General features: G+C 30.4%; 1 long non-coding RNA gene across 1 annotated transcript; it reads right to left on the bottom strand.

Moving 5' to 3' along the window:
* Positions 1–6524: 6524 nt before the first annotated feature.
* LOC111407811 lies at positions 6525–7991 on the bottom strand. The gene is made up of 2 exons (XR_002705200.1): positions 7862–7991; positions 6525–6857 (listed from the first exon to the last, which is right to left on the bottom strand). It is a non-coding gene; the product is annotated as an uncharacterized LOC111407811 (long non-coding RNA).
* Positions 7992–8249: the final 258 nt, after the last annotated feature.

The following is an 8249-nucleotide window of genomic DNA, read 5'->3' as shown; positions in this document are numbered from 1 at the left end:
CACATGGACGATTCATTATCCGTATTTTTCAACACAATCTTTTTACTTAATTGTTGATTAATTGATCTTGATTCTTCATTGTAATTCTGATACGTGCCACCATACCGCACCAGATTTAAGTGAAAATGTGGAGAAAGTGGGAGTGGAAACGTCGATGTAATTGTCCACCGTCCACAAAGCCCAACCATGCAACCAAGGCATGCAAGATTCCAATAATTTTTACCATTTGAAGTGAACATGTGGGGTAGTGACTTAGTCCATTTTAATCAGTTTGTGTGTTCCCTACGGTGCTTATCTATAGCTTTAGTGGGGTAGTGATGTTCCTGATTTCTAGCATTTATTATTATTCTTTCTAGCCTTAAAACTACTCTATATAGTTATAGTCATCTTCAATTAAGGGAGGCAATTAACGGTCCAACTATTCAGTCCATCCTCTCTACTTCTCTATTAAGAATTAAACCATATCAAATTCTTTGTTCTTGATTGTGGATTTTGGATCTTCCTTTTCAATATTTCTCTTAATTATTCTTATGTTGATGGGAGATACAAAGAATGAGAATTACATATAAATTGAGAACTATAATCTTATTTATATTTCCACATATTACAACAGTCCATGAGAGAAATACAATCCTAATTGATCCAATTTCTACACATATGATTTGGCCCATACTTTATGTAGATGCTTTAAACCTAATAATTTAATTCTTTATTTGATCAATTTAATTTTGAGCTTAACTTTAAGATAGACAATTAATTAAATATGTAAGCCCGTATGACAAATTAATAATTTTTCCAAACGGTCTCCTACCCGAACACATATGTTACCTTTATGAATATGTATAATTTTATGAGTTCAAAACTTTTGCTATCATGACAAAAAGCATCTCCAAACAATCTCATTCATCAATTATGTCAATATGGATCAAGTGGTCTTCATTACAAGTATCATAATTAAACCTGCTTATCAACACAATCAAATGACATAGGTCAAGTGTGGGTGTGTAGCATAGAAATTACATGTGAAATGATTCAAACATGCCTACTTACAACTGATCACACCTTTTGTTTAATGAGATCAACCATAAACTTTAATCAGAATGAAATTGAGCTAAATACTTTATTTATAAAATAAATCGAATATCAATGAATAAAAAAAATGTGTTTAAAATAGACAACATCCAAATACAAACACCCACTAAACTGTTATATCACCAAAACATGTACTCATGTGAGAAGTATGCTCATGATAACCCTTAGTAAGCGGAATCATAATTATAGAATATGTCCTAATATGTTCCATAGAAACTCGAACACTCTAAATTCAATCCTTTACAACTGGAAACTTAATGTTTATAAAATGTGACATCACCGAGCTTCTATTAGAATACAAGACTGGTAATGCCACAAAATAACTAAAGTAGTCTTTTAAAATCCATTCAAATTACACAACCTAGTAACAAAATTTTGCAATCATATTTCATGATCAAAATCAGAATATCCATTGATCTCCAATTGATATGATTTTCCTAAATGTGATCATATAATCCTCAGTTCTCTATAAATACCGAATAACCTAATTGATTGCTTTCCAAATAACTATCCCAAAATTAATTAAATATATGCCTAACATTCTAATAATGAATGCTATATCAAAATGTGTGCGATCATAAGTATACATTAAACTCCTAACTACTGAAACATAGGAAAGTTTCTATATTCCTTTTCTTTAAGTTTATTCATGGGAAATTTATTGAGACTAAACTTATATCGCTTAGTAATAGGAGTATCGCCTTATTTACAATCCTACATATCAAATCTCTTAAGAACCTTAACGATATAGCTCTTTGTGATGATCCAAAATATACTCCGAGAATGATATCGGTGTATTTGTATCCTTAATACAAAAGAGGCGTCACTAAGATCTTTCATTTCAAAATTTCATGATAGAAATTTCTTGATTTCGTGCAATAAGCCTATACCGTTGCAGGGAAATAGATTGCCATCAACACACGATACCAGGAAAATATGCTTAATCCCACCGAACTTGTGATATACACAATCATCAACTACATTCATCTCAAAACCAAACAAGATGGATATTATTTAATGAAATTTTGATACCATTAATGAGAAGCCTACTTAAGCTCATAGATGAATTTTTTTAATTTGTAAACCATCTGACCTCATTCAAAATCAAAATATGTCACAAGTGCTTTAATAGTCCTAATCTTTTGTAGAAACTAGAGATAAATCTCTTTCTTGTAAGTAAAGTCATTTACAACAAGACGAGCCTTATATCTCTCCACATCACCCTTCGAATCCTTCTTAGTTTTAAATATTCATTTACAATCAATGTACTTTACACCTTTATACAATGGTATAAGTTCTCAAACGTCATTGTCTTTCATGAACTTTATCTCTTTATTCATGGAATCAATTTATTGTTAAGAATTATTCATTTACATGACTTGATGAAAGTTGATTGATCAGATATTCTTCCATCAATTCAATGTTTTTGAAAATAGACTATAAAGTCATCAGGAATTTTCTTTCTTCTTTCTCTAGTGGATTTTCTTAATGACATTTGTTTTTGAGATTGTTGAGCTTGTTTTTCTAGAACATTCTCTTGATTGTGTATAAGGGTTTTGTAATATTATCTTAATTTGAAATTGATTCTTGAACAAAAGCTTGAGCTTGAGCAAGAATTTGTCCATGCTCCTGATCATTAACCTTAAAACTTCATCTCTCCTTGTAAACTCTATATCCTCAAAGAATTGGACATTTTCCATTTAAAAAATTGACTTGACAGTGAGATCTTCAAATTTGTAAACCCTTGATCTTGGAGAATATCCAATAAAATAATAACTAATGGTTCTGGAGTCCAGTTTCCTATTATTTGGCCTAAAAGGTCTTGCTTTTACTAGACAACTCTAAATGTGCAAGTGCTTCAAATTAGGCTTCTTGCCCATTCAAAGCTTATAAGGGATTTTAACAATTGGTTTACTTGAAATTTTGAATTTAGGCTGCAATTTTTATGGCTTCTTCCTAGAGAGATTTAGGTTTACTGTAAGATGATTCCACATTCCTCTAAGAATTTAGCAAAATGCCCTAAACATTGTTCTCCAAATTCGTCATATTTGTAATAGTATTCACCACTACAATCAGATCTCACATATTTTATTCTTTCACTGGGTTGATTTTCAACCCTAGGCTTGTAGAATGAAATATTGTAGACATAACAAGAAAAATCGTTGATGAACATAATTAAAGATTGTTAACCATTCCAAGAAGTCGAAGGAAAGGGCTTCCAAATATCCGTATGAATTAGATCTATGACGTCTGAAGTCTTATAAGCACCTAATCTCCTTATACTTGTTTGTTTTCCTCTTAATGTAATTAACACTTAAGTCTAAAATCAAAGTGATCAATAATTCCTTCTGATACGAGCTTTTCATTTCTCCTTTTGAGAGATGTGACATGACCACTTGTGCCATAACGAAATAAAATTATCATTAATTAATTTATATATAATACCATGTGAATTCATATGCAACTAGATGCAACCAAGTTAAGCAAATATAGGTTATAACAATTAGATAAAGAACTGGTACCCACAATAATTGAATTAGGAAATAGACTAAACTAAGTATTTTCAAATGAATAAGAGTAACCAATTTTGTCCAATATAGATATCGAAACCAAATCCCATCTAAAAGACGGTACCTCAAATATCTCTTTCATTTCAAATAATAATCAATCTTTAATAATAATCTAAAAGTCCTTTTATCTTCAACTTTAAATGATTCGACATCGCCTACATAAATGAATCTTTCAACATTAATCAGTTATCGGATGTTCAAGTAACCTCACATAGACATATTTATGTGAGTAGTGGCATCAAAATTTACCTACCAAGTGTATCCAGGTACTAAAACTAAATTAGCCTCAGAACAAACCAAAGTGAAAATTGTACTTTTTTTCACACGCCAAGTATGGTATTTTGTACAATCCATCTTCATGTGTTCCAAATTTTTAAAAAGTAATAGTCAAATAATTTATCTTTTTCAGGCTTTTGCTATTTCTTTTTAACTAAATCGGATGTAGCTTCCTTAATATTTAACCAGTCCTTTCAGATACTTGTCAACTGAGTACTTTCAATTCTATCTTGCTTTAACATTTCTCCTTCTCGCACACAATATGAAATGAACTCATTAAAAGTTCAATTCCCCTTATTCATAGTTGTAACTGACCTTAAATTATCTAAATTGTGCTAAAAGAGAAATCAAAACTAAATGCACGAACAAATCATCAAACAGCTCAAGCTTTAATGTCTTTAGTTTTGGAGCAAGATGAGGCATCTTAAGTATAATAAGTTTGCTAAAAGCATACTCGTTTCGGCCTTACTGTGTTTTATAAAGCAACTTTTTTTTTTTCCTTAAAGAAACTCTTTGGAAGTAGTTAACTTAACGCCCCTCAATGTTACTGTAATTTTTTGCTTCATGATCATTAGACTAATGCGATTTAAACGATCCAACTTATCTGAATCACATTTCTCGACAGCAAAACTGTTATCCATAAGAATAGTGAATTGTTCAATCCTTAATGCAAAATTTAGACCCATGTAGTGAAGAATTATATAAACATTCTCTTTTTAGTCCTTAACATTTGGTTCCCCAAGTGTAGTTTTTTAATTGATTAGTTGGCAGATATTGTAGAAATAGATGGATTAATCGAATGGAGCCCCTGTTTGGCCCCCATTTTGTAGAGTTGAAAATGGGTGAAATAATATTTTTTTGAAAAATGAGTAATTGAAAAAGAAAAAAAAGTTTTAGATTTACGTGTAATATTATTTTATGAAAGATTGTATGGTTAAAAATAGGAGAGAGAAAAATATAATGTAATAGAAATTAATGAGGGCCAAATGGAATCTAACCTAAATGACATGTTTACATAGAAATTTGTATTGGACAATCTGTAATCAAATATTAACAATAAATTCGATCAAACATTAAGTCTATTTTTTAAACCGACTCAATGTTCACAAAATGAAAAACTTTACAACCCTAACGAATCCAATCTCTATACATATAATCCAATCCAAACTATTATTTAAACATAAACCCAATAATTGAATTATTTATTAGATCACTTTAATTTTGGGCTTACAGGTGACAAATTAGTAATCACAAATGACTCATTAATAGCATGAAAATACAATTAAAAAAAATCCCATTAATTTGAATAAATTCTCCTTAGATCTATAGTTTAGAGCCGATCAAAAGTCCCGAATCTTCAAATACTTGATTTTATTTGAATTCAAACCAGAAATTCGGACTTTCGATGATGTCAACGGCTACATAGGACGTGCATCTTTTAATTTGGATTTTGGGCTTAGGGTTGGGAATGAGGAATAAGAACGTAGTTTACGAGGCAGGTGAGAGGTGGAAGGAGTATGCGCGCAACAGTTTGCAGTGTTACTTTGGTTTGGGTGGAGTGAGGGAGGGGAAGATAATCATTTTTATTTTCTTTTGTTTCTTTTTCTTAATTTATTTACTTTAATTGTTTAACGTTGTAAATAGAAAATTATTATTTTACCCTTTCTAAAATTATTTAAAAAATGGTCAAAATCAATTTCTTGATCGTACTAACAAAAATATTGATAGAAACCATCCTCTGAGCCTAAACTGCTGCAATTGGAAAGGTTTAAAGTGACAATTACAACAATTGAAAAACTAAGAAAATCTACAAGTATTTGAAGGATTTAAGGCCTCAACTGCAGCTATCCTTTTTTTCTTTAAAAAATACAACTTAAAATTGAAATGAGTTTATATAATATTAGTGTACTTTTGTCAGTTATGATTACATAACTAACAAGTGTTTGTTTGAAAATTCTCTTAAAAATGAGCTTTTTTTTAAATAAAAAATAAATAAATAAAAATGTAAAAAATAAAAAATACCTTTTGGCCTCAATCACTTTCAAATTTCAGTACGTTAAGATGCACAAGACAATAAAATAATATTGTCCATGACCAACAGTCATAAATCACATCAATTTAGCCCCTGTTTGATTCCCATTACTTGAAAATGAAAATGAGGGGAATAGAATTTTTTAGAAAAATGAGTGGTTGAAAAAGAAAGAAAAGTTTTCAATTTACGTATAATATTATTTTATGGAAGATTGTGTGGTTGAAAATAAGAGAGAGAAAAATAGAATGTAATTTAATTTAATTTAATTTAATGGGAATCAAACAGGGGCTTAATTGTTACATTAAGAGTTTCGCATCAGTCTAGATGACACAGAAAAATGCTATAACACCAATGGTGCTACACACCATTACTCCTATTAAAACGATGGATTCCTATTTCTCAATAATATTCCACAATTAAGGCAATGAGCTAATCATGTGAAGCCATTTCATAAAAGTTCCAAAACATGTTTGCTATACAAAAGGAATTCAAGTACAAATTGCAGGACGTATTGCCAGGAAAAGAAATTGCACGTGTCAATCAACCAAAGTTATTTTTACAAAATTAAAATATAAATATAAATCCAGGAAATTTATCCATAATAATTGAGCATGATCCCAATACTCAATAATTTGATTATTTTCTGTCATGCATTTAGAAAAGATTTAGACAACAGCATCAACCGTGCAAGTTTGATTCAGTCAAAAAAAGAAAAGGGCAAAAACACAAGGCATGGCTACAGCTTAAAAAATTCGAAACATTCACACAATCAGAATGAACATCCTGGTGATTATTGATATAAAAGGAAAGAAAGAACAAGAAAAGATTTGCCCCCGCATGAAAGAATTCTTCATTCACCAAGAATATTAGACGTCGTGGTTATTCATCTGCAAAAGTAAAGCAATCTTGAAAACAGAATCGTATTCATCTAAACACATGCAACAAGCCTCAACTGAAGTTGTTAAATAAAACAATAATAACCAGATTTCAATTTTTTGTCATAAAAGGAAACAAAACCAGCAGCAGTAATTTTTTTCACAATTGATTTTCGACCTATGTTTGGCCTCCATATTTTGAAATTTTCATTTTCAACCACACACTCCCATAAAATAATTTTATACGCAAATCTAAAACTTATCCTTATTTTTAAATCACTCATTCTCCAACAAAATACCATTCCAAAATGCATTTTGACTTGAAAATGGGGGCTCAAACAGGCACTCAATAGTATTATTGCTCACTCTTCTTATTTTCTCTCAACGACCCGATACCCATACACATACTTATGGCTCACATCTTCCATTTATCCAACAAAAAACAACAAATGAAATATAGAGTAGATGGATCTACCAAAAACCAGGCACAATCGAATCAATAAATAAAGACATTTCACTATATTGTTTCTGGGGTTTGCAGCAGATTACAAGTTACCTCCCATTCCTCTGCACTAATGGAGAATTACAACTATCTCACATTATCAAGAGGTTTGACAGCAAACAAGTTACTAAACAAACAAGCACATCATCAAACAGGAAAAAGCAACTAATAATGACGAAACAGCTGAATCTACCAAATACCAACACTAGCAATTCAATCTCACACCAAACTCAAGCACAACCAAAACCAAAAAATTGCAGAATATTACAACTTAATTCCCATGCCTCTTGACTAAGGGAGAATTACTATGAACTCACATTGTAAAACAGGTTTTATGGCAATTGGTTCATAATTAACCAGTGTGTAATTGAATTGAAAAAAGACAAAACCACCTAATTGGATCCATCCAACACCGACACAATCAATGTACAATATCACACCAAACCTTAAGCACGATCAAATTTAATCGATAAACACAAATTGCTATACTATTTATAGGGTTTGTAGAACTTACTTCCCATGCCTCTGCACGAAGGGAGAATTTTTCGCGTCCTCCTCTACCAACAACAACAATCATCAAAAAATAAACAATCAGAAAAGAGAAGAAGTTTTTTTTTTTTTTTTAATTTACAAAAAATGAGATATTAGGGTCAACTTTTTAAAAATGGATGACAACGAGTTTTGAATCCAAATAAGTACTTTAATATCATAAAAAAAGTATTGTTTATAATAGTTTTTGCTTAATTCAATAATATCGATGTAGAAAAATATTTCTAATAAATTCTAATAAATGTTACTTTCAAAAAATTCTAGTTCAGTTTTTTCTTTTGTCGTATAATTGACATTTACCACAAGTTTCACTAAACATAAAATTAATTTAAATGTACTTTAACGTAAACTTT

This window comes from Olea europaea, chromosome 13, assembly GCF_002742605.1.
Source record: "Olea europaea var. sylvestris chromosome 13, O_europaea_v1, whole genome shotgun sequence".
Classification (NCBI taxonomy): Eukaryota; Viridiplantae; Streptophyta; class Magnoliopsida; order Lamiales; family Oleaceae; genus Olea; species Olea europaea.
Note: the sequence above shows the minus strand (reverse complement) of the source record. Positions and strands in the feature narration are given on the sequence as shown.